Below are 25926 nucleotides of genomic sequence, written 5' to 3'. Positions count from 1 at the left end.
CGTTGACTTTCTTTTTGACAGTTCACTGCAGCAGAACTCTCCCCGGTTGAGATGTGTGTGTAAGGGATCAATTTAACGCATTTCTTTGTCTTTGCATCAAGTGGTTTCTTGGTGCCGCTTTCCTAAGTGGAGTTTCTTCTCGCAGACTGTGGCTTGCAGTTCCAGAGCAGAGATGTTGTTGTTCTCCATGGAAGTGAATTGATGCCCCTCCGGGAGTCTGGATGCTATCAAGAAGAAAAAGGTTCAGTGTTTCTTCCAGAAGCAGTAAATCAGATCCTCTGTGAGTTGTGCACTCAATCTCTTTCTCTTTCTTTCTTTGAGGAGTGGCCAAGCCAGAGTGATGCTTCTGTCTTCGCTCCTTGGAATGAAGGTGGGGAAGGATGCCCGAGTCACCAAGTCCCTTCCTCCCGACCCACAGGCCTGCTGGCTTCCACTTGGCTTACAAGTGCCCAAATACCCAGAGCTGCCCTTCACTCCCCTCCAGAATCCCTCCCATGCCCTCACATCCTTTCTGGAACAGACTGGCTTCCTCTTGCCTTATCTCCACATTCCAATGCTTGGGGGTCTTCTCTGTTCCACTTCACTAGGAATGAGTGAGGCCTCATCTGGTGAGCCGGGCCATGCTGATGTACTCCCTTCTTGTGTGTTCTCCCAGGCAAAATGCCTGGGCCCACCATGGCACTCTTCTTTAGGAGGGCCTTCCAATGTCTTTGGGAGGCCTGGCGGCAGGAGTTACATCGGTGTTAACTTCAGCAATGAAATTAACAGTGATGAAGGTGTAATCGTCTTCATTCGGAAGTTAATTGTGTAAATATCAGTGAATGTTTTGGAGTTCGGGTGCCTGGTAACTTCAGTGGGAGCCAGCGTCCCCATACATTGCTACAAAGTCCATCTTGGCCTACATGAATGGAGAGATGGAGTGTGGATCAGACGAGCTAACTCTGCTGTCCTCTGTGCTGGCTTCTTGGTCCGGAACCTCATAATTCACCTGTCGATTGCATTATAGAAAGAACCTTGAAAACGAATCCAAGAGACAGTGATGAACATTTTGAGGAATCTAGAAACCATGCTGTACGGAGGTGAGTGGAAAAACTGTCTAATGCAAACAGGCTGCTTATCTGGGGGGAAAAAAAAGAAAAAGAAGACTTGGGTGGAAAAAGATTGCTGTCTCCAGATGTGTAAAGAAGTACAACATAGTAGAGAAAACAAACCAGTTCTGTGTAATCACCATAGGGTAGAACTTTGATCTTTAGGTGGAAGTTGGAGGGGACAGATTTCATTTGATTCTATTTTAACAGCCTCGGGGCAGCCATAGGGGCAAGCGGTCACCATGTGACCCGGATGCCCAAGCCAGGGCTGGCTCCCCTTCTCCGGGACCTGGGTGGGTAAGCTCTGGGTCTCTTGCCTCTGAGCACAAGTGGCTCTATGGTTATTGGAGCAAAGGCGATCGCGTCTCTTCTGTGGCTCCTCTCATGGGGGAGAGCAGCGGGACCTCGCTGTGCTCGTGGAGGGCGCCGGGCCTGACTGAGGCCTGCAGGGGATGTTTTCTCAGCTTTAAGTCTCGAGCTGATGAACTGGGCCTGGAGTTTCACCTGCCACCCCTCCCCACTCCTAACATCTGAAAGAAAGGCTGCAACCCGGGCTCAGACAGCCCCATCTGCGCCCTGAAGACGAGGCGGAGGGTGACCCATGTTGGCCTGAGGATGAAAGGCAGGGGCTGGAGCTCTGGGTTGGGGCTGGGCTGTAGACATGCTGCGCGGGGCTCTCTCTTTCCGGGTGTTCTTCCCTGTTTGTGAAATCCATTCCCATGAACGTTTCAGGCGCTGCCCTTCTCGGAAGGTTAAAAGCTAAGCCGGCTCTGTAGGAAGCAGCTCCAGTGTTTAGCCAAGTCTGGTGGAGTCATTTGCCCTGCCTCCGTGCAGTGAGCTTGAGTCGGCACTTTTCCACTCTGCGGATGGGAAGCTTGGCAGTAAACTGGCAGACTAGTCTGATGGCACCAAGCAGGGCTTTGGAGGCTGACGTTCACACCACAGCATCTTCAGGACCCACAGCCTTTTCATGCAGATACGCAGGAGTAAGACTCCTTCCCCGTGCCTTACCCGGCAGATTCTACAGGAAAGAGAAAAGCAGAAGGAAAGGAACACTGGTGTTGAATTTACTAAGAAAAGCAAGTTCCAGTGGAATCCTGAAGTTGGTCCTCATTCTTCCCGCTAATCCACGCTTTTATTTTGCTTACATTTTAAAACTTATATTTTGATATAATTTTTACATACAAAGAAGGGCGCAAAAAGAGTGCAAAGCCTTTCTGTGTACCTTTTGCCCAAATTTCTCAGATGTTAGAGTTTCATGTAACATGAGACCAATGACCAAAGTCAGGAGATTAACTCGATGTGATGCTAGTCTAATCTATAAGCCTTATGCGGATTTTACCAGTTTTCCCACAAATGTCCCTTTTCTGGTCCAGGTCCCAAATCAGCCTCATATGTTGGATTCAGATGTATTCTGAACCATCTGACTATTCACATGGAACAGTCTTATCTACGCCTTCGACAAATTTAATTCTAGAGAAGGAGAATGTACCCATTAGAGAATTACCGAGTGTCTCCTTGGCCTGGGCTGTGCCCTGCTCGGGATGAGGTGATACCACATGGAAAAGGAGAGACACCATGCCTGCCATCTGAAGGTTCTTAGTCTCGTGTTGAACACAGACAATAAAACCAGCAGTTTCCATGCAGAATACCAATTACCATTAAAGGGAATGAAGGGAACATACTGGTTGGGAGGGGAGACACTTAACCCAATTGGGAAGATGTGAGAAGAGATTTCTGGAAAAGATGATATTGGAGTTGAGGCCCGTGGGATGAGTAGGAGTTACTCAGGCTGGGAGAAGGTCATTGTGGTGTGAGACCTTACAGGCAGTGGCAATGGCATTGGTGAAATTCCAATAGCATAAGACAATCTGCTCTGAACACTGAGCTGAAATGCTTTCTGGCATCTGGGCATGAGACATGATGTGGGGAGAGGTGTGCATGGGGCTAGAGAGGCAGGGAATGGTCGAATGTGCAAAGGCTTGGAAGTTGTATGAAGGGTTTATTTTTGACCACAGAGCAATGGCCAGATATTGAATAATGTTTTGTACAGGAGGATGGTGACCATGTTTGTGTTTGAAAAGACTACAAGAGATGATGTTGGCCTGAATCAAGATGGAGCAGTGGATGTAGAGACACATAAAAAAAACCCAAGATTTGGAGGAAGCAGGATTGATAGGATGTAGACGTTGGTTGGATGGAGATGTAGAGATTGGTTGGATGTAGAGATTTGGCTGTGTGGACAGGGTGAGGGAGAGGCAGTGATCAAAGGTGAAGCCCAGGCTCTGGCTTTGGCAATGAGTGGAAATTGGTGCCTGTACCTTCTCGAAGGTAGAAGACACAATGGAAGGAATGGTTTCGAAGGTGACTCTTATGCTGAAGTGCTTGGGTAACCTGTGTGAAGTCCCAGTCCAAGGCTGTTGACTTTATTGCATGCCTCCTCTTGTTAATCCAGCAAGCCACTGGGTGTGAAATTGTGAAATACATATTCAGGCGCTCTTGAGAAGCAGACTTCATATGCCCTGGTGCCCATCACTGGAGAGCCCACAGCCACGGCTGCCCCAGTATTGGGCGGACACTGCAATAAGGTGGAGCCCAAACCTGGGCAGTGATTTCTGTTGTGATCTTATTCAGCTGGGAGAGCAGGAGAGACTGGGTTCGATCCTGTCGAGATGGGGTTAGGAGAGCACCATAGATAACGGGAGCCATCCCAACACCACAGAGCGGTTTGCTGAGAGTAGAGGAGCAGAGGTCCAGGCCAGAACAGGCAATTGGCTGGGATATTAGGACTCAGGAAAATGCCAGGAAGAGGAGGAGGGACATCCTTTCCTCCAACCTGTCAGACAAGGGCCAGGAGGGGCAAGGGAACTAGTCAACGTAGAGCTCTTTGTACATGGCAGCCCCCACAATAGTTTCTGTTCTGCCATTTGCTGATGAGGAAGGTAGGGTTCCGTGAGGTTAATCACCTGCTCAAGGTCACATAGTAAGTGTAGAACCACAACTTTGACAAAACCCTGACCCTATAGCTCTTTCCTCTGCTCTATGCCACTGATATGAAGTGGAAACTCTTGGTCCAGTTTAAGCAACTGTCAAAACTGTCTAGGTGTGGGCAGGTGGGGGATGCCTGTACAGAAGGAGCAAAAAGAAAGTTTATTGTTGCCACCCTGAAGTAGTCACTGGCACAATGCAAAGCTCTGGCCGTCATCAGGAATATCCCTCCTGAAGAGGGAAAAGAGTTGGACAAGACCTTATTCCAGGGAATAGAGTTGAGGGCACAGCAGGAAGGACGGTCACACAGCATTGCACGGGGAACAAGCTGGCCTCTGGCATGCAGAACCCAGCCAAAAAAGTCACAAGTCAGGCTGGCCGGGTCTGGTGTGAGACCCAGTCCCGATGCTCCCTCCTCATCCTTGATTCAGGATCTGTTCTTGACCCACTGCAAGGCTAGTCTTGAGTAAGAGCTGATCTAGAAGCAGCAAGGCACCAACTCCAGGAGTTTTGTTGATGCTTATGGAAGCGGTCTTTTCCCTTTTGACCCATATTCACCCCGGTTTGCAGACTTGCTCCATTCTGACAGGCTAGGCTGGAAGCACTTAAGAAGAAGAAATCTCAGCTGGACTCTTCCTCTCCTTCCAGCATTGGGAGAGAGGGAAGTGTGCTCCCCCCAGCAGTCAGTCAGCCTCTCGGTGGCTCAGCTGGAGGGGGAAATCTAGGCAGGGGGTGTGTGGGGGTGCAATTTGGCTTAACTAAATCTTATGGGGGGCACTAAGAACAGGAGAAAAAGCAGGACTGGAATGTGAAGAGTGGGCGGGGAACGACTTGGCCTGCCCCAGTTTCTCATCTGCCAGGACTGTAGCTGAATGCTATCAGGTAGCATTAATTGACATTCAAGGTCGCTGCGTCCTCTCTCCATGCTTGGATAAACTCACTGCCCACAGATTGGCATCCAGTCTGTGCTCACAGCCTGATTGCAGACCTAAGAGGCAGGAATGTTGGCTAGCCTGGCAAGGGAGATGGATATTCCTGGTTGGATGCAGGACTTCTCCAGCTATCAGATACCCTGGGACCTCCGCTCCAAGGAGCTTTTGGACCATGTAGAGAGAGCACAGACAAGCAGCCACAACTTGAAATGTATTTATGGACTGACAGTCCACAACAAATGTCTGGGCAGCATCCCTAAAAAAATGAGTCAGGGGTCTCCTATGCAGAATCTGGGGGTGGAAGTGAGCAATGTGAATATTTTTGTGTGTGTGCTAAAATCTGCTTTTTGTCTTGGGAAAAGAACCTCAAGCTTCTTCGATCCCTTTCTATCATGTATCCTTGGCAGCTCTGGGAGATATTTTCCCTATTAAACAAACCAACAGCTGCTGGTTTTGGCTACGGTTTGCTTTCCTCAGTTCTTGGGCGGAAAGAAGATGTTCAGCTGTCCTCAAGAGCTATCAGTGGAAATCAAAATAAAAAACCCAGAACAGATGGGCCTAGAGGATGGAAACCCCAAAGGGCACCGTGGGTTCCCATCCTCAGTAGAAAGCTGCAAATGCTCAACGGTTATAGGGTTCTCCTCCTGCCCAGGCCTGGCCTCGTGTGCTCAACTTCATACTGCGGGGATGTGTGGTGTTCCTCCCATCTGAACTTTCAGGATAGAGGGCATGGGTCGAGTGGAAGATTTCTGTGAGGAGACAGTGAGCAAAGGCACTGGGAAATTTCCTGGATCGAAACCCATCACATCACCAATTTTCCCGCAGCTGACTCATCTCTTCAGGTATCAATTTCTCCACCTCTGGGTTCTGATTTGAACCAACAAAACAGCAGTTAATATCTGTATTATTATTTTCTATATGCCAGGCGCTGTATTATAAATTTGCAAGGTCATGCTTACTCCTTGCCTTATTGCGCTATACTCATTTTCTTGATTAGAAAGTTGAAGCTTTCGGCGTGCCTGGGTGGCTCAGTTGGTTAAGTGTCTGACTCTTGATTTCAACTCTGGTCATGATCTCGTGGTCACGGAATGGAGCTTCATGTCAGACCCCGTGCTGGGCACGGAGCCTGCTTAGGATTCTTTCTCAACATCTTCCTTTGCCCCTTCACCTCAAAAAAAAAAAAAAAAAAAAAGTTGAAGCTTGGACAAGCCAAATAGTTTACTCAAAGTCAGAGTTAGTATTGGCATTCCTGCTTAGTCCAACCACTAAAAATACCTAAATACTTACACTGCCTACCTGAGAAGACTGATGCCATTCATTCAATACATATAGGTAAATGCCTAACAGTACACACACATACAAAGCAAATCGTACTCCGAAGAAATACACGTCCATTTACCCCACAGACAAGGAAATGAACATCAAGATGGCCACACAACCAAAGATCCCCAAACATTGGGGGAAAATCAGCATCACCGGAGGAACATGAAATTACATCAGAATTACATTGAAATTATAATTATATGAAGAAGATGTTGCCTTAGGGAGCAAAGTTTAGAGCATCAGGAAATTTTTTAGAATCAGTATAATTAATGTCGATGTATGAAATAATGTTGAAGAGATTTAATTTATATATAAATTAAAACAGAAATCTTAGAGATCTGGAGAACAAAGTAAGAACAATGACATAAAAAAGCGTGTTAAAGAGCAGAATTGATATAGCTGCAATTTGAATTTGTAAGCTGGAGGGCGGCAACAAAGAATTCTTCCAAAATGTAGCCCCAAAAGACAAAGAGCCACAACATATTAATGAAGCATTAAGACACAGTAGGTTTATCAAAGAGTTTCAAATCCTGTCTAAATGAACTTGCAAAAGGAAAGAAACACAAAACAGAGGCTTGAAGGGAAGAAATAAATAAGACGGTTTTTCAGAAAGGAAAACATGAGTCCTTAAATTGAAATAGCCCACTGAGTGTTAAGCAGGACAAATGTAACAGGAATGACACATGCATGCACTGTGGTGGTGACATTTCAAAAAACTAATGATGAAAACCGTGTCTTACAGGCCAACAAAGCTGAGTGAAAGAGAAGATAGTTTCTCTAGAAAGAAATGAACATCAGGTTGGAATCCAATTTCTCAAAAGCAGGAGAGGATTTCTGAAAGCCATGAGGCAATCTTTTCAAAGTCGTTGGTATGTGATTTTGAATTACAACTCTATTCCAAGAAAAAAATAAATAAATACAAAGGTGAAAATAGCTTTTTCTAAAGCTCTTTGAGGACTCAGAAAGTTTACCAATCAAAAACTCTATCAAATTTCTGGAAAATCTATTCCAGCAAAATAAATAAAATGATTGATAATTAAATCGAGGAAGACTTGGAATATGTGGAGTAGCACTTAGCCAAAGAAATACAGGAGTATTAATATTAACATTCATTAATTAAATTAATCTTGCTTTTTGAAATAGTGAACAATAATAAAAACTCAGATCCATTATCCCTAAATGATCTCAGAATAATTCAGATCATGGAAGAAAAGAAAAGCTTGTTACGTTAGAACTTCTAGCGGCAACGGCATTGTTCCCAGCTTTTTTGAACAAGGACACTCACGTTTCCATTTTGCACTTGTAGCCACCCCTGTCACCCACACAGGAGACTGGAGATTTCTTTTGCTAAGGAAACTGGGACAAGGAGGCTGCATCTATGGAGACATCGGACACATAAGAAAATTGGGTGACAAGAGGGGAATAAAGTGAGTTGCTCACAACTGATTTAGACATATCCCCAGACTCCCACTGCGGTGGTGGGAGACCGTAGGGTCTTTCCCTGGAACAACAGAATGACTCAGGGAGAAAGACCTACACATCCTGACATGTGAAGGTCGCTAATGTCGTTGTTGATGGGCCATCCCACCAACCTGCGGTGAAGCTCTCCCATGCACGTTGTCAACACCTCCAGAGAAGACCCGGTATTCAGGGCTTCATGCGGTCACACCCATTTCCCCTCCTGCCTCCTGATATGGGAATTGTGTCCATTTGCATTTAATATACTAATTAATATACTTTGTGTGTTAGGTCCTGTTTTCTTCACAACATATTTTACAACGTACGGTTATGTCACTGTTGTTGACCTATGAGCATTTTTCCATGCCCATGGCCCCTACGAGGCTGCAAGCTCCCTGAGGACAGACAGGAGCCAGCCCTGTTCGTTAGGTCTGCAGAGTCTCATATTGTGCTCATACTGTTGCCTCTCAGTAAGTTGATTTGGGTAAACATTGTGAAGAGACTTTGTAAACTGTGTATCGAGATGAACAAAAGGACGGCTTCTAATGACAGAATGGATAGAAAGCAGGTGCCAAGGAGGCCCATGATTATAGGGTACTGATTCCAAGAGGAATGAGTGACAGATATGCTACCTGGGTCCCCATACCCTCCCCAGGGTCCCAGGAAACCTGAGGAGTCATGCAGGTTGGGTGACTGTGTGATTTCAGAGCTGGAGCAGAGCAGAGCAGAAGCAAAGGTGGAAACAGCCTTTTCTCTCCTCCTCTCCCCAATGCAGGCACGAGTGGGACCCACGATGTTTGGCTTGATTTTAAGGCTCCCATTATCCCTACATTTCCTTTATCTCTTGTGTCATCCCTGAGAATAAACGTCACATATCCCTAGTCACACTCTTCATCGGGTTCTTCCAGGGAAAGGACCTGGCTGCAGAAGCCAGACTTCCGATGGTTTTCCAGGAGCTGAGGGAAGTAAGGCTTTTCCTGCATTTTTCCAAGGAATTAGGGAAAGGATGTGGGTCACAGAGCTACAGCAGTGTGAGGAAGAACGCTGAGACTTTCTCTAAGCCTCACAGGAGGGCCTGTTTCTCCTCATGCAGAAACCACCCTTCGTTTTCCTGGCTCCCCTCCTCCGAAACTCTGGGCAGAGAAACCAGAGGCATTGCTTGCTCAAGTGGGTTATTCTAAAGAAAGGTATACAGGAAGAAAATCAAGCCCTTTATTTCTTTTATTTTTATAATTTTTTAAAAATGTTTCTTTATTTTTGAGAGAGACAGAGAGAGAGCATGAGAGGCAGAGGGGCAGAGAGAGAAGGAGACGCAGAATCTGAAGCAGGCTCCAGGCTCTGAGCTGTCAGCACAGAGCCCGACGTGGGGCTCGAACTCACGGGGTGCAAGATCATGACCTGAGCCAAAGTCAGCGGCTTAAGTGACTAAGCCACCCAGGTGCCCCGAAGCCCTTTATTTCTATTATCCCTTCTTGGAAATGGTGAGAAATGCTGCCTTCAGAGCCTTTATTTCCTCCATGAGAATCACTTTTTCTATTTGGAAGAGATCTCCACCTCTCCAAGCAGCTGTTACTCTAAGAAACCATTTACTTCCCAACGACCTCAGACTGAAAGTATCTTGTGGCATCAGCCTACCTCTTTGCCTCCTCCCTGGTCACCTTTGATGCAGCGTTAAAAAGCACGGTGCGCTTTCCAAGTTTGAGATGGCATCCTTCTGCCCGCAGTGGGGAGTAGCATCCTTCTCCAGAAGGAGGCAGAGTGTGGATTGTGGTTGTACCTAGGATCAGCTACATGAAGTTTAAAAGAGAAATTCTGGGGGTGCCTGAGTGGCTCAGTCGGTTAAGCGGCCGATTTCGGCTCCGGTCACGATCTCACTGTTCGTGAGTTCGAGCCCCACGTCGGGCTCTGTGCTGACAGCTCGGGGCCCGGAGCCTGCTTCGGATTCTGTGTCTCCCTCTCTCTCTGTCCCTTTCCTGCTCACGCTCTGTCTCTCTCTCTCTCAAAAATATATAAACACTAAAAAAAATTAAAAGAGAAATTCTGTGTCCCACAACAATGCAAACAGCTCAAATTTGTATTCGAGGTAAAGACTGAGGACAGAGAAAAACCCCAAGAGACGTGACACTTTCCGGGTGGATGGTGCCCTCCCCGCAAATGTCAGCCATCCTGGACGATTCACAGAGATCTGTTTCTGCTGGGCAACTGGGTCTAGACACAGGTTCAGGGCCAGCGAGGGGAAGTGTGACTTCCCCTGTCTTCCTGTGCAAACGGCATCACCGGCAGGGAGCTGAATGGAACCGCCTCCCTCTGGTTTCTCAAAATGGTTTCTCTGGATCCTATTCTTGCCACATCGCATTCTCTTCTCTGTGTTCTACTGCTCTAATTAGGTTTACTTGTTCTCAAAAGTTCTGTTACCTGCTAGAAACTTTCACCTAAATTATCATTGTCCTTCCTGACAGACTGCACGTGAGATTTTTTATTTTATCTTGACTAGGTTTAGATACGGCTTAGCTTGTGGGAGGTAAGAAACACACATCCAGAAATAAATGAGAGGCTCAGCACACCAGAATTCTGCATCCAGCACCATTTCTGACCACTCCAGGCTACCAAAGAGATTGCATAAATTCCTCTTTGTGAGGAGAAATGACACCCAGGCATGTGTTCAGACTCTTGGTGGGGTGGGGGGGGGTTCCTCCTTGGACAAAGCAAAGCCTGAGTCTTGGTTTAAAAATACAATAATGGAAGGGCGCCTGGGAGGCTCAGTCGGTTAAGCGGCCGACTTTGGCCCAGGTCATGATCTCGCGGTCCGTGAGTTCGAGCCCCGCGTTGGGCTCTGTGCTGACAGCTCAGAGCCTGGAGTCTGTTTCAGATTCTGTGTCTCCCTCTCTCTGACCCTCCCCCGTTCATGCTTTGTCTCTCTCTGTCTCAAAAATAAATAAACGCTAAAAAAAATTTTTTTTAAATACAATAATGGAAATATTAAAGACTCCAGGAGGAAGTGGACTATAAAGCAATTCAGTTTTTCAGAAAATTACTATATTGAGTTTATACTGAACAACTTAGTTAATACAGGTTCAAAAGAAAGAAATATTCATTCTAAAGTTACAGAGACAAACTTTGGTATACCTTGCTGCTTTTGCACTGACTCCTTTTATCCAGTCTAATGGGCTGTATTTCTTTTAATTTAAATGCCTTTATTCATTTATGTAAGTGATGCTGAATAATAATGACTTTTGACTTACAGTCTGTTGAACTTAGCTAAGAAATTTGCATCTCTTTTCTACATGTATTGAAAGGTAGGAAAAGCCAATTTAGTGGGCATTATTAACTAATTTCACATATATTCCAAAGCCTGGAAAAAGGCTGAGTTATAGATGAGCAATAAACATGGGTACATGATGGGTAGGGGAAATTCAGGTGCTCTACAGGGTTTAAGGCAGAAGATGTATTTCCACCGTTATGCTAACAACTTGCTCTCTCTGTCGATCTTTAAAGTAACCAATTTCAAATCTTCCTGCTTCTGGAGAAGATGGTATCTCTTTAAACGTCTCCAACTTAGAGTTTTTCTAGTGGTGGTTTCAGCTGCTGACTGTTCTTTCAGGGCTCAATTGCCTTCAGGTCTTCGGTTTTTGAATTTTTCATCTGTCTCAGAGTCTCCAGATGTGAACAGATACACAGTATTTCGTGGTGTGCTCTGTGGGGTAGGGGCCGATGCCAAATCTTGGTTCTTGTCACTTCTTGCTTTCTGCTTTGCAGCTCTCTTTGCCTCATATTTCCTTTGATTTTTAAGAGCTGCTTTTGATAATGGCTTATCATTTCCTGGTTGTGACTTCTAATTCAGCAGTGGTGTCTCCTCAGAGAGCTTGGAATTGGTGACTGGTTTGCTTCTTAAACCCGAAAATCCATCAACCACTGCAAATTTAGATTCTTCATTGGGTACATCACTTTTAACTGCCTCGTAAGCTATTGTTTTTGCTGGAAATAGCCTGTCCCAAAATGGCTGCCAGGACAGGGCTGGCATAATGCCAAAGCTTGTACCCATTATTAACATACAACCTGGGAGCATGCATGGCAGTTAAAACGTGCTCCCCATCTGGGCACCAAGCAAAATACGTAGGCTCAGAGGCTGCTAGTTTAGAAATAGGTTTGTATTTTTTAACATTCCATGATTGCATTTGTCTGTCAGGATTTTAAATCCAGCTAACCTTAATATATGGCCATGAGGACTAAATACGTTAAAGCATTAATATACGGCCATGAGGACTAAATACGTTAAAGCATTAATATATGGCCATGAGGACTAAATACGTTAGATGCTAGAGCACTAGCTCTCAGTGAAACCACAGGATCACATTTCAAGTTGAAAACCATTTCTTTGGCAGGCATAGAACCGTAAATAGCATAAAACTCAGTAGAACTAGAATTCTAAATTTCATCATAAATGGGGCCATGTTTTGGCAATTGAACAAATTTGTTGCAAGGTAATGCAACATTGGTTCTGCCTATCAGGAAAGTTTTTTCTTCTTAAGTCTGTTCTAACTACTCCAACACAGCAGTGTTTTTTATTCCTTAGTGTCCTCACCTTATCAAGCCCAGAGGAACTGACTGTGGCACCTTGGACCATCACCACCAGCGAATCTGTACCCTCATCTGCCAGGAGGGGTGTGGACACCTCCATCTTCTCCTGGGAAGGTTCTATCCATTTTCAATGTCCCTTAATGTCAAAAATCATTCTACTGCTGTTGAGTCTGTTATCTGACCGACTTGGAAGGAATCAGTATGTGGGTCCCTTTAGTACTGTGAACACCATGATCTTCCCCACTTTTCGCCATCCCTTGGGCTGAAGTAGTCATCCTGGCTCTTTATGTAATTACTTCCTTGTTAGCCTTCAAACTTTAGTGAAACGAATCATCCTTTCAAATTAGCCTTTCCCAGAAAATGTCTACCTCATTGCCCTTCTCAGTCGTTACTTCCTTCGTGGTCATTATCTTGCCTCGTTCTGTGTTTGCCTGTCAGTTGTCTGCCTGCCAGCAATATGTAGGCTCCGTAAGGGAAGGGAGTTCTTTGATCTTACTCATCACCCATCCCCAGAACTTAGTACAGAGCCTGGCACAACCTAAGTGTTCAAGATATACTTGTGAAATGCGTTAATTTTTGCCCCTTCCCTAGCTCTTAGTGCCCAAAGTGCTTAGTAAGTAGCTAAGAAATACACATTTCTGTTGTTTGTACCGTTGCAAATGCCCTCCGAGCGTGGCAGCCTTGGGGCAAGAGAACACCTTTTCCTGATCTTCCCTCTTGGTTCTGTTCATGTGGCAGCATTGCTTAGAAGCAGGTTCCCTTTGGTCACTGCCAGGACAAGAATTAATCATTTGTAGGTAGAAGACATCATGGCTACGGAATCCTGAAATATCTCTCAGTTTCATTCTTTTACTGGAAAAGAAGAGCCTGTAGATGTGGGCCCCTGAATCAGAAAGAAAGTTCTGATTTTCCTTGTCTATGGTTTAGACTTAAATGAAAGACTGCTCTCCTGCCTTTCCGGAGCCCTTTCTCACCCTTGCTGGACACCCGGCCCCGCCCAGGGAAGGAGCCATCCGGGCACACCGGGAAGGGTCAATAGTCATAATCCTGCATCTGGGTGCTCTGTGCAACGAGTGAAACAAGACTTCTCCATGGGAACCCTCTCTTCCTTCAAGAGTCAGAGTCCTGGTTTGTGTCTTGAGGTTGCTTCACACAGTCATGCTTTTAGCTCTTTGGTGTAACTCATTGCTGAGTTCAGACCTGGCGCATTCAATATCTCCATCTGAGTAATTCATTTGTTTAAAATTTTGAAACCATCTGAAAAATACAGCACGGTGTTAAAATGTGTGAGTGTGAGTGTGTGTGTGTGTGTGTGTGCGTGCATGTATTTGAAAGAGCATATGGGAAAATCCCTTTTTCCATTGCTATTTATAACCCTTCCCAGGCACTAAAAGGACAACAGCCATAACTCTTACCCATCCAAAAGAGTGCCGAGTACAGCACTTTCTCATTTTATGCACCTCCTTGCTCTTAAGTGCTCACTGTTTGGATTTCTGATCTGATAACTTTATTTAAGAATTGAGTTTTACTGGAATTTCGTGCTTGTCAGAGCTTTTTCTTCTGGCCAGGTGCTTCACCTCTGTGGTAACTCCTCCTGCTCTGTACAGAGGGACCAGGGTGGCGCCTGCTGCTGGCGGTGCCGCAAACTCTGGTCAGGGACACCGACTGTCACGTGACTAGGGCCACTCATACACAGTTGTCCAGAAGACCCTAACACCACAGAAGGAATGGGCCACGCGGGCTCTTGTACCTTCCGGCACCTGGCTGTCCCTCTCACTTCGTCCCCTGCCACTTGGCAGAACCCTGGTGCCCAGAAGGTGCTCTACAAATACCTGTCGAATGAATGTGCCTGCTTCTACCCTCTGCTCTTTCTGTTACCCAAGTCCTTAAGATTCTCCACTTGTAGCGTGGCCTGTCATGGGTAGGAGTCTCTGAATAAGTTGTTCTGTCTTCCCATCTGGCTTTAGGAATGCATTTTTTCTCGTTTCACAGTGTGAGTTAGGTCCATGTGTTTACCCTTGAGACGAAGAAATTGAAAAAGTTTGCAAAGGGACTGGAGGACTAAAAATATGTCATACATCGTCTCGAGATATAAAAGAAGTTTGGGTTGAAAAGAAACCGAGGACTTTGGAACCGGCAATTTCCAATTTTCCAGGATTTGGCACTGGGAAGGAAGGGCCACCCAGCTTAGAGTGGCAGGGCTGGGAGTGCTGGGGGCCGTGCAGAAGGCAGGGTTGGAAAGAAGGACTTTGGGGGCTCTTCTAATGCCCTGCTGAACTTCCCTTTGTTCAGCCTCTGTGCGGAGGAGAAGGAAGACGTGCCCTCAGGCCCTGAGCCTGAGTGCTCAGTGTACCGGGAATCTTCGCTGACTCTGGACTGCACCCTAAACCAGGAAATACAGACCCGATGACTCTGCCATGGAGTGAACTCCTAATCCTCCTAGAAGTTGAGGCAGGGTGAGCTAGAGCTGTATCTTTGCGACGGGAAAGATGATCAAAATCTACTATTAAGTGGGAAAACATAAGTAAAAATTATATGTATACAGTGGGTATAAAGCACATGCACACACATACACACTTTGAGGAATAATCACCCCCACACTAATAGAGGGTTCAGGCTTTTCAATGGGCATTTTCTTACAGGTGTTATCTTATGCCTCATTCCGTGTGATAGTCCAGTTCCTGGCTGATTCTGATGGCCCCGGGGGTCTGTGTTCTGGAAAGCCAGCCCCCCTATCCCCTCCATACATTCTACATCCCCATTTCCTTTCCAGGGGGTTTCCATTTCTGCTCTGCATCCAATCTGCTTGCTAGGTTGACTATAGTCTCCTCAAGGAATCGGTATCTTCTTTGTGAGAGATTTGTATTCCACTGAACGTGGTTCGGTACAAAAGCATTTGATTGACAACTGACTTTTTTAAGTTTAAAAATTTTTAAAAAGTTTATTCATTTGAGGGAGACAGAGACAATGCGAGTGGAAGAGGGGCCGAGAGAGAAGGAGAGAGAGAATCCCAAGGAAGCTCTGAACTGCCAGTGGGGGGCTCGAACTCACGAACTGTGAGATCATGACCTGAGCCGAAGCCAAGAGTCAGACGCTTAACCCACTGAGCCACCCAGGTGATTTTTGTAATTGACAACTGACTATTAAGTAATGTATGAATTATGTCAGTGGAGGCCTCTGGGGTTTTCCCACTTCTTAGGGACTTGCAGAAAGACAGTTGGATTTTCTTTTAAGGTCCAAGAGACCTGATCTTAGCTGTCCATGTGCCTAATCTCTTTCTCTCGGCCTCTGCATAACCCCTGGACTGTACTGGTCTAAGGACGGAGAAGGCAGTCCAGCCATCCTGGTTCTGGGCCACAACAGATACCAGGACCCGAGGACTCAGCCAGAGGTTCTAAGAATACCCTGGGGAGACGGGCACCCAGCCAGCTGTTTGCCTGACTTGGCTGCAGTCCCAGCATGTCTTCGAGGTACTTAGAAAGTGCGGCATGAATGCCTCTGACATGGCCCCCATGTGGGAAACTAAAATGTGTCATTTCTCAGGGACAGTTCTGAGTGTCACTCAAGTGGCCTCACCGGGAAGTATACTCATCTATCTGCCCCTATCACCCATGACTTCCTTTATGTATTCTTTGTAAGCTTTTGTTTAGTCTTTTATTTTTAAATTCCCAAATTAGGTGTTCAATGTATTTATCGATCACTTTTTTCTTATTTAAAAAAACTACAGATTAGTTGTATAAATAATGGATGTAGCCAGGGTTGAACTTCAAACATTAGAGATTAGCTAAAGTCTTCCTCGGCTATCAGTTTCAACCTCAGCTTCCTCCACAGAGACAATTGTTAGAGTTTTGTGTGTTCCCTTCCAGATGTTTTTATACCAATACAGAATTTTATTCTGTGGTTGGTTCAGCTATTTTTAGTCGGCTTTTGAAACCTACAAAAATATTCAAAGCCAAACAATGTCCTTGAATATGGTTTCAGATGTAGAACACAGATATTGATATGAAAGAGTTTCCTTTTCATTGATTAGAGGTAATCTATCCTGCATGTAATTTCCTCTTTGATGCAGGGTGTAGTTCAGAGATGATTTTTGAATTTTCAAATGGATATTTTTATCATCTTTTGGTTGTATTTGGCTTTATTGAATAATGACTATAAACATCTTGTGCGGCCCCTGCTTCTGGAAATTCATTGAATATTTGTTTGTAATTCATTACATGGTTTGCTTTTATAAATAGGAACTATGGGGGCGCTTGGGTGGCTCAGTCGGTTAAGCGTCTGACTTCGGCTCAGGTCATGATCTCACAGCTTGTGGGTTCGAGTCCCACATCAGGTTCTGTGCTGACAGCTCAAAGCCTGGAGCCTGCTTCCAATTCTGTGTCTCCTTCTCTCTCTGCCCTTCCTCTGCTCACGCTCTGTCTCTCTCTCTGTCAAAAACAAGTAAACATTAAAAAAATAAATAGGAAATATGGAATTAGAAAAAAATAATTCCCTGTAGGGCTGTAGCAGATATCTTTCTGTATAGTCACAAAATCAAGTTTCCTGATTATATTACTAAAATCTTCTACACCTGAACTGAAAGAAACATATTACAATATTCTGCTCTGACTTGAGCTGCTTTTTAAAGGCCTTAAAAGTATTTCCATAAAGTTTTATTTCATTTTGTAATTTTACTCCTGGGTTGTTTGGTACAAAAGGTTTAATGACTCTTATACATTATGGAGCATATTTTTTATTATTGGTGCTTTATCACTAACTGTCTCAATTTAAAGATTTTGCCCTTGAATTTCACTTTACCTGGTTTTGATATAAACTAACCCTGTTTCTTTTGTGTAATAGTCTACTTATTATATTTTTGCCCCTCCCTCATTTTCAACCCATCTTTGTTGTGGTTTTTATTTTGTGTATTTTCTGACTTTTTAATTTTGAAATAATTATAAATTCACTGGAAGTTGCTAAGATAATATAATTAGGTTCTTTGAACCCTTCATGCAGTGTCCCGTAATGGTTACATCTTACCTACTCAAGGTCAGGAGGCTGACATTGGTACCACATGTGTTTGTCGTTCTACGCCATTTTGTCCCGTGTGTCAAAATGATTCACGGAGCCACCAGATCACTCAAGATACAGCCTAATTCATCACCACACACATCAACCTCATGCTGAAACTCTGTTGTCATATCTACTCCCCTCTGCCCCACCATTTCTAACCCCCGACAACCACCATTTTCCATTTTTATAATTTTGTTATTTCGAGAATATTGTATAAATGGAATCATACAGCAAATGCACTCTGGGGGTTGATTTTGTTTCACGATGCCCTTGCGATCCATCTGCATTGTCTGTGTAGCAATAGTTCATTCTTTTTATTTGTTGAGTAATATTCCATGGAATGGGTGTTCCACAGTTTGACCCTTCACTGGTTGAAGGACATTTGGGTTGTTGCCAGGTTTTGACTATTCCAGACAAAGCTGCTATGAACAACCATGTATGGGTTTTGTATGGACGTAAACTTTCATTTCTCTGGGATGAATGCCTGGGAGTAATAGAATGTTTCGTATGGTAAGTGTGTGTTTAGTTTTTTAAATATCTTAACTTTCAATTGCCTGGCTCAATGGGTTAAGTGGCTGACTCTTGGTTTCGGCTTAGGTCATGATCTCATGGTTTTGTGGGTTCGAGTCCCACATTGGGCTGGGCTGACAGTGCGGAGCCTGCTTGGGATTCTCTCTTTCCCTTTCTCCCTGCCCCTCCCCGCACCTCACCCTATCTCTGTCTCTCTAGAAATAAATTTAAAGAAATATCTTGTCTTGCCCATTTTCTAACCAGAATTTTAAAATTCATTATTACTGTGGAGTTTTCAGAGTTCGAGTTTATTGATTTTTTTTTTTTTTTTTCCTGTTTTGGATCATGCTTTCGGTGTCATGTCTAAGAAGCCTTCACCACGCTCTGGACGCTGATCTTTTTCCTATGTTATTTTCTAAATGTTTTACAGTTTTAGCTTATCATTTAAATCCATGATGCATCTGGAGGGAAATTTGTATAAGGGGTGAAGTTTGAGTTGAGGTCGGTTTGTTTGCCTCTGGCTGTCCAACCGCTCCTGTAGTGATGTCGTCGGCTACCCTCCCTCCACTGAACCGCTTTTCAGTTTTGTCAGAAATGTGTTAGCTCTATTCTGGGAGCCTGTGTTTTGACTTTTTATCCTGTTCCGCTGATCTCTGTGTCTATCCCTCTGAAAATACAATATATCCTTGAATAATAAAGCTCTATCATCTGTAAATTCTCCCACTTTATTCTTCATTTTTAAAATTGTTTTAGTTATTCTAGCTCCTTTCCATTTCTTGTATATTGTCTTAAATTTTTAATGAATTTTTTACTGTTTATTTTTGAGACAGAGAGAGAGAGAGAGAGAGAGAGAAAATGAGTGGGGGAGAAGAGAGAGAGGGAGACACAGAATCCAAAGCAGGCTCCAGGGTCTGAGTTGTCAGCACAGAACCTGTCACAGGGCTTGAACCCATGAACCACAAGATCATGACCTGAGCTGAAGTTGGCCACTTAACGACTGAACCACACAGGCTCCCCTTTTCTTAAATTTTTTAAAAGTTTATTTTGAGAGAGAGAGAGACAGAGAGAGAGAGAGAGAGAGAGAGAGAAAGAGAGAGAATCCCAAGCAGGCTCCACACTGACAGCACAGAGCTCAATGTGGAGCTCGAACTCCTGAACCATGGGATCATGACCTAAGCTGAAACCAAGAGTCCAAGGCTTAACTGACTGAGTCACCCAGGCGCCCCTCTTACACATTTTTTAAAATACGTTTGTCTGTAGCTACAAAAATTCTTGCTGGAATTTTGATAGGAATTTCATTAATCTTGTTTAGAATTTGGGGAAAGTCGGCATCTTTTTTCAATCCACGAACAGTGTGTCTCCATTTATTTAGATCAGCTTTTATTTCTTTCATTTGTGTTTTGTAGTTTTCAGAGTACAAGTCCTGTGCGTGTTCTGTTAGATTTACACTGAAGTGTCTCATTTTTGGGGGGAGTTATTATAAAGTGTGTTGTATTTGTGATTTTGGTTTCCACATGTTCATTGCTAGTATATAAAAATATAGTTGATTTTTGTGCGTTGATCTTTGACTTTGCTGAACTCACTCATTCTACAGTTGATTGACTGATTTGTGGTGGGTTTAGACTGTTCACATTTATAATAATTATTGATATATTAGGGCTTAGGTCTGCCATTTTATATTTTGTTCTCTAATAGTTCTACTTTTTGTTTTCCTTTTTATTCACTTTCTGTAGATGACTCAAACATTTAAAAAAACTCCAGTTTGACTTCCAGGACTCTTTTTTTTTTTTAATTAATTAATTTATTTTTAGAAAGGGATCATGCACACAGGCTAGTGGGGGAGGTGCAGAGAGAAAGGAAGAGAGAGAATCCCAAGCAGGTCCCATGCTCAGTGTGGAGCCTGATGCAAGGCTGGATCTCATGATTATGAGATCATGACCTAAGCCGAAATCAAGAGTCAGACACTTAACCGACTGAGCCACCCAGGTGCCCTTTCCATGCTGCTTTTTTTGTGTATTTTCTTATATATAGTTTTTTAAGTGATTGCTTGGGTATCATATTATACACACATAACTTTTCAGTCTACAGGTGATGGCATTTTAATAGTTTGAGTGAAGTATAGAAACGTTTTCTCCCTTTATGTCCTTTTACCTTACATACATTGAGAGTTGTATTAGACATCATTACACATTTTGCTTTCCCAGTCATAATTTAGGAAATTCAAGAGAAGGAAAGTCTATTTCATTTACTCATATATTTGCTCTTTCTGTTTTTTCTTCTTGCTGTTTCCATATTCCTTTTCCTATCATTTTCTTTCTGTTTAGTGACATTTATTTATTAGTCATTCTTTTATGGAAGGTCTGTTAGTGACATATTCTCTTGGTTTTCCTTTATCTGAGAATGTCTTGATTTCCCCCTTTTCCTGAAGGATATTTTCACTGGATATAGAATTCTGAGTTGACAGTTCTTTCTTTCCAGCACTTGGAAAATGTGACACTTCCTTTTGGCCTTAATGGTTTCTGATGAAAACCCTCTACTCATTTGAATTGCTTTTTCCTCTACAGCTAACAGATCCTTTTTCTCTGGGTGCTCTTAAAACTTTTCCTTCGCTTTTGGTTTTCCGAAATTTGACTATGATGATATATCTTGTGGATTTCTTCAGTTTTATTATATTTGAGATTTACTCAGCTTCTTGAATATAGAAGTTTATATTTTTTTTTTCCAAATTTGGGAAATTTTCTACCATTTTTCTTTTCTTTTTTTCTCGGCAGCTTTAAAATTTCATGTTTATTCATATTTTTCAAAATATATGTACATAAAAAAAAGGAAGATTTACAATAGGAAAGATTGACTTACATGCAGCACAAATTCCAATGAGCTCAGGATGGGATCACACATGATTATGGAGCTACTTCAGGCCAATCTTCTCAAGTACATTTCCCAGCCACACTCTAGGCTGCAGATGAGATCCCAGGGGACAATGCAAGTGGAATGAATCTACCATTTTTCTTAGAATAATTTTTCAGGCCCACCCCCTTCCTCCTCTCCTTCTGGTACCCTAATAACATAAATATTAGCTCTTTTTTAATAACTATTTATTTATTTTTGGAGAATGCAAGTGGGGGGGAGGCAGAGAGGGGGACAGAGGATCCCAAGATGGCTCTGTGCTGACAGGCTGATAGCAGCGAGCCCAATGTGGGGCTTGAATTCACAAACGGCGAGATCACAACCTGAACCAAAGTTAGTTGCTCAACCAACTGAACCACCCAGTTTCCCCTAAATATTAGCCCTTTAGTTATAATCCCACATGTTCCTGAGTCCCTTTTCATATATATCTTTTTCAATGTATTTTCTTTCTGTTGTTCAGATTGGATAATTTCTATTTTATTTTCATGTTCACTGATTTTTCCCCTCTACTTTTTTCCATTCTGCTGAAACCCTCTATTACATTTTTATTTTTGTTCTTGTATTTTTTTAGTTAAAAATTTCCCTTTTGTTCTTTATATCTCTTGGGGGTTTTTTTGTTGAAAATTAAAAAAAAATTATTTGTTTCAACTTGCTTTGTGATTGCTAGTTGAAGCCTTTTTTTAATGGTAGTTGTATGAAGTCATTGCCAGAATATTCCAACTTCTGTGTCATCTTCATTTTGGTGTTTATTGCCCGTTCTCACTCAAGTTGAGGTCTTCTTGGATCTTGGTATATTTGAATCCTGAAAATTTTAGCTGTTATGTTATGAGATATTTGTTAAATCCTGTGTTTTTGCAAGTCTCATCTGATGCCATCCCAGCCATGAGTGGGAAGGGTGCCTCAGTACTGCTGGGTGGGCGTTGAAGTGCAGGCTCCTGATGGGTCCACTGACACTGGCAGTGTGTGTGTGTGTGTGTGTGTGTGTGTGTGTGTGTGGTGGTGGTGAGGAGCCAATTACTACTCAGTGAAGATGGAAATCCAGGCTGCTCTCCTTTGCCACCATCCTGGACAGGTCTGGGGGGCAGATCTTATTACACCCCAGTGAGAGTGGAAGTGTTGGCTCTCCACTCAGCCTTGCTAGTGGGGATGGAGTGGTGACCGCAGCTTTCTTGGTGGTATTTGGCTGGAGTAGAATGGTTATTGTCACAAACGTTTCTTGCCTGGTGAGGCTTCCCCAGTTCTGGTCCCTTGACTAGAGAAAACAAGCTTTTCTTGGGGGGGACAATTTTTGTCTGTACCTGTTGGCATTTCCAGGTTGCTACCTTCTCTAGGACCCAGGCTGGGATTTGGGGGCCAAAAGAAAACCCCAGGACCTCGCCACCGGATCATAATTTGGGTTCCAGGGTCCCTGGCCAGCCTTCCTTTCTCTCTTTACTTTTCAGTCTTCTTATGTTTGTTTTATACTGCCCAGGATTTTAGGGGACACTCAGCAGAAGGAAGAGGAGTATGTATATCTACTTTGTCATAGTGGAAATAGAAGCTCTCTCCCATTTTGTTTTTAATGTATTTCTTCCAGGCAGTTCACTACTCAATTTTAGTTTTATCCCATCTGAATGTCTTTACATTTAGATAAGGAATTCAGCTTCCTCAAACTGACTTCAAACACTGATACAGGGCAATTAATTTCTTCCATTTAGTTTACTATTTTGTACTTTGTAGCGATTTTGGGTCTTTATTTTCTTGATTAAATCAAGCACAATTTTATTTCTCTTTCCTGTGCCCCAGTCCCTCTACATTGGATGTTCTGTTATGCATCTCCATTGCACTGGCAATGACTTCTTAAGTGGTCTGCAGCTAATAAGTGAAGAGTTCTGTTGCACCTCTGTGAATTGTCTGAGATCCTAGGGCTGTTTCATCTAGGAACACAGAAGCCGTGGCTCCCCGATCAGGGTTTTGGAGGAGGTCCACATGCTTGTGCCTCTCGGAAAGAATATCCATCAGAAAGCTCAGTTATGGAGGCAGGAAGCAGAGGGGGTGAAGCATGTTAACTGTAGGGACATCTGAATATAGCTAGCTGTCTTCTCTGGGCATGACGTCAGTCCCCGTGAGTTAAAACAATGACAGCACTAAGACCTCGCGCCATTGACATTTAATTCTGTTCCGTATTACGTGAACCCTCTGGTCATAGCCCAGAGTGATCCTGGAGAGTCCCCTTTGGGTAGGGAACATAATTTCAAAGAAGGCCTTTTGGCCTCAAGCTGGTTCTTCTTAAAAGGTGACATGAGGGCATGACCTAGAATCTCAAGGAATCTCAAGTGTCTGTCTTTTGGGGACAGGCCTTCCTTATCCATCATGATGGTTTGGTGGATGGAGAAGGAGTGCCTGGGCCTGGAGCCACCTGGGCTGATAGGACATTGCGTTAATTGTCTCCACCTGGTACTTGTCTGTCACTCCTGCCGTCTTCCAAAGGCTCCTTATAATTTAGACCATAGTTGGTGAAGAAAGAAAAGAGCAGTGGCAATTTTTATGTTTATGTATTTGTTCTTTATTAGTAGTTTTAAAATTTTGGAGTTGTGGCAATTTTTAATTCTGTTTTTTTTTTTTTTTTTTTTTTTTTTTTAAGTTGCACCACCTCTCAGAAGTCTGTGCCTCCCACGTCCAAGTAGTCACTGAAGTTGGGTCCGATGTAGGAGGCTGAATTAGCTGCGTGTGTACCCCATCCGAATGAACACTTGCTTCACCTTTCTATGCCTCAATGTCTCCCTGGAGGATTGGTTGTCAGCAGTCCCTGATTAACTAAGAAATTACATGAAAATGTATTCCAGGGATCCACGACAAGGGATCCCCGAATCTGTCCTGTTGGCCTGACATACTGATCGTTGGACGCTAACACACAAGAGAGTACTACCAAAGTGTCTTACATGCAGTGAATCTTCTTCATCTCCAGAGTCCTGATTTCAAATAGAAATATCTCACGTACGCACATAATATTAAGTTCCTGAAGAGTTTTAGAATCTTAATGTCTTATGGTAGCAGAACTCTAAGAAACGTGAGAGAGGCCAGCCATCCTATTCCACAGCAGGAAAATCTCAGGTCCAGTGTGGCTGTTACGGGCCCAGAGTCTCCCGGCCCCCCGCCAGGGTGCTTTCCTCCACACCCAGGAGATCACTGGCCTTTTGGTGCTAGCTGGCTGATTACAGAGTTTTGATGGGAGATGCTCACATTGGAGGGATGTGAATGAGGTGGTTTCACACCAAGAAAAATGTCATGTTCCTGCGTCTGGTCCTTCCCCTCTGAGCTCATTCACACTGTTCTTTGTCCAGGACCAGAACTTTATCCTTGCAGCCATTTTATAGATTCTCATTCAGTCATTCAGCACATTGCTGTTGACTGTTTGCTTATTCTTCCTTCTCCCTCTCTTCCTTCCACAATTTTCTTAAAGCTCTTGAGGGCTGGCAACGCAGCACTGAACAAGACAGGCCAAACTCCTTTCCTCCTGACGACTTGGCATTCTGATTTTGGAAGACATCATATGAAGACATAAATGAGGAAAATGTAACGAGTGGCAGGTGGTAGTGAGTGTTAGGGAGAAAAGTAATGAGGGAAAGGGGATAAAGAGAGTGGCGAACGTGCCCACTGACAAGGTGGTATTTGAGCAGAGAAGAGAAGGAGGTGAGAGAGAAAGTCTTATGGATAACCGGACGAAGACTATACAGGGCAAACAGCAAGTTCCAGCTCCTTGAGCTGGGAGCATTCTTGGGATGTCAGCAAGGAGACCGTTGTGAGTGGGGCCAAGTGAGAAAGGAGCAGATTAGCAGGACAGAAAGGAAAGAGGTGATGGGATGGGCCTTGGGACTGAGTGGTAAGGGCTGGCTTTACAAGAAGCCGTAAGGACTTCGACCTTTATCCTGCGTCCAATGAGGAGCCATTGAATGAGGAGGACCGTGTGGGTTTTTTTAACAAGCTCACTGTAGCTACTGTGTGGAGTGTAGAGTAGATGGCCAAGGGAAGAAGCAGGGATACCAGTTAGGAGGCTACTGTAGAAATCCAGGGAAAGGTGGTGGTGTATGGACCAGGTGGAGGTCATGACAAGTGGCAGGTTCTGGACATATATTGGAAATAGAAATGTGAGGTCATGCTGATGGATTATGCGGAGTGTGAGAGGAGTAAAAGGTGACTGAGGCTTAGCTGAGCAAGTGGAAATTCCCATTCGCAAGTAGTAAAACTCGGCGTACAACTGGCCACGGGCACATGCTATTTTAAAAACCTGGATTTCTGGCTTTTCTAAAACAACTTGAGGACCGACATCAATGGGTTCAAATTCTTGCATAGCAACAACTTGCTGGAGGTGATTGAGGTTCTCTTTATGAATGGGGCAAGTGCCTTCCAATTTGCCAGAGTCCCCACCACCCCTTATTGTCATATCTATCTGCTTCACTCATTACATTTTATAAATTGCCTGCCTGATCCCTATCATCATTTGATTTTGTAGATTGTGTGTCCCAGCTGCTGTATTAGACACTTTCACATGAACTTACACACCTACTTACCGTTGAGAACCCTGACTCTCACTCATGTTTCTAGGACCACCCAGCAGGGGTAAAGGTTCTGCCCTTCCCACTTTGAAGAATCCCTAGTCCCCTTTATCTCCCTCCTCACAGTTCTGGGAGACCCACGCATTTTCTGGGCTATCGTGTAGTGTTTGCTCTTTCCTGCCTCTCATGAGCCTGCACATCTCTCCCGGTGCCTGTGATATGTCCCAACGTGTTGACTGGCTGAAATCAGTGTTGTTCACACCTTGTGCATGCAGTTGGGACGTAGCCTTATTGCAAGTGTCTGCTCCGAACCATTCCAGGCCTATTTCCATGGTCTTTTTTTCCCTTAGGATGAGGCGCATCCTGGTTCTTCTTGTAGACAGTCCCTGACAGTCCTTCTCTGTAGTCCTCCAGATGTGCCAAGGCTGAATCATGGAACAAACATAGCACAGGCTCGAGCTGAGACCCTGCTCTGTGACCTTTTGTTCTACAAATGGAAACAATGGAAAATTAACAATGGAAAAATAACAAATCCTTACAGGAGCTAATATATTA

The 25926-nt window shown here is 44.0% G+C and overlaps 1 pseudogene; it reads right to left on the bottom strand.

Annotated features, from left to right (window-relative positions):
- Nucleotides 1–11246: 11246 nt before the first annotated feature.
- On the bottom strand, nucleotides 11247–12282 carry LOC115526904 (annotated as a pseudogene).
- Nucleotides 12283–25926: the final 13644 nt, after the last annotated feature.

The sequence above is a fragment of the Lynx canadensis genome, chromosome D2 (genome assembly GCF_007474595.2).
Source record: "Lynx canadensis isolate LIC74 chromosome D2, mLynCan4.pri.v2, whole genome shotgun sequence".
Lineage (NCBI taxonomy): Eukaryota > Metazoa > Chordata > Mammalia > Carnivora > Felidae > Lynx > Lynx canadensis.
The sequence above is the reverse complement of the archived record's forward strand: the minus strand, read 5'-3'. Positions and strand labels throughout refer to the sequence as shown.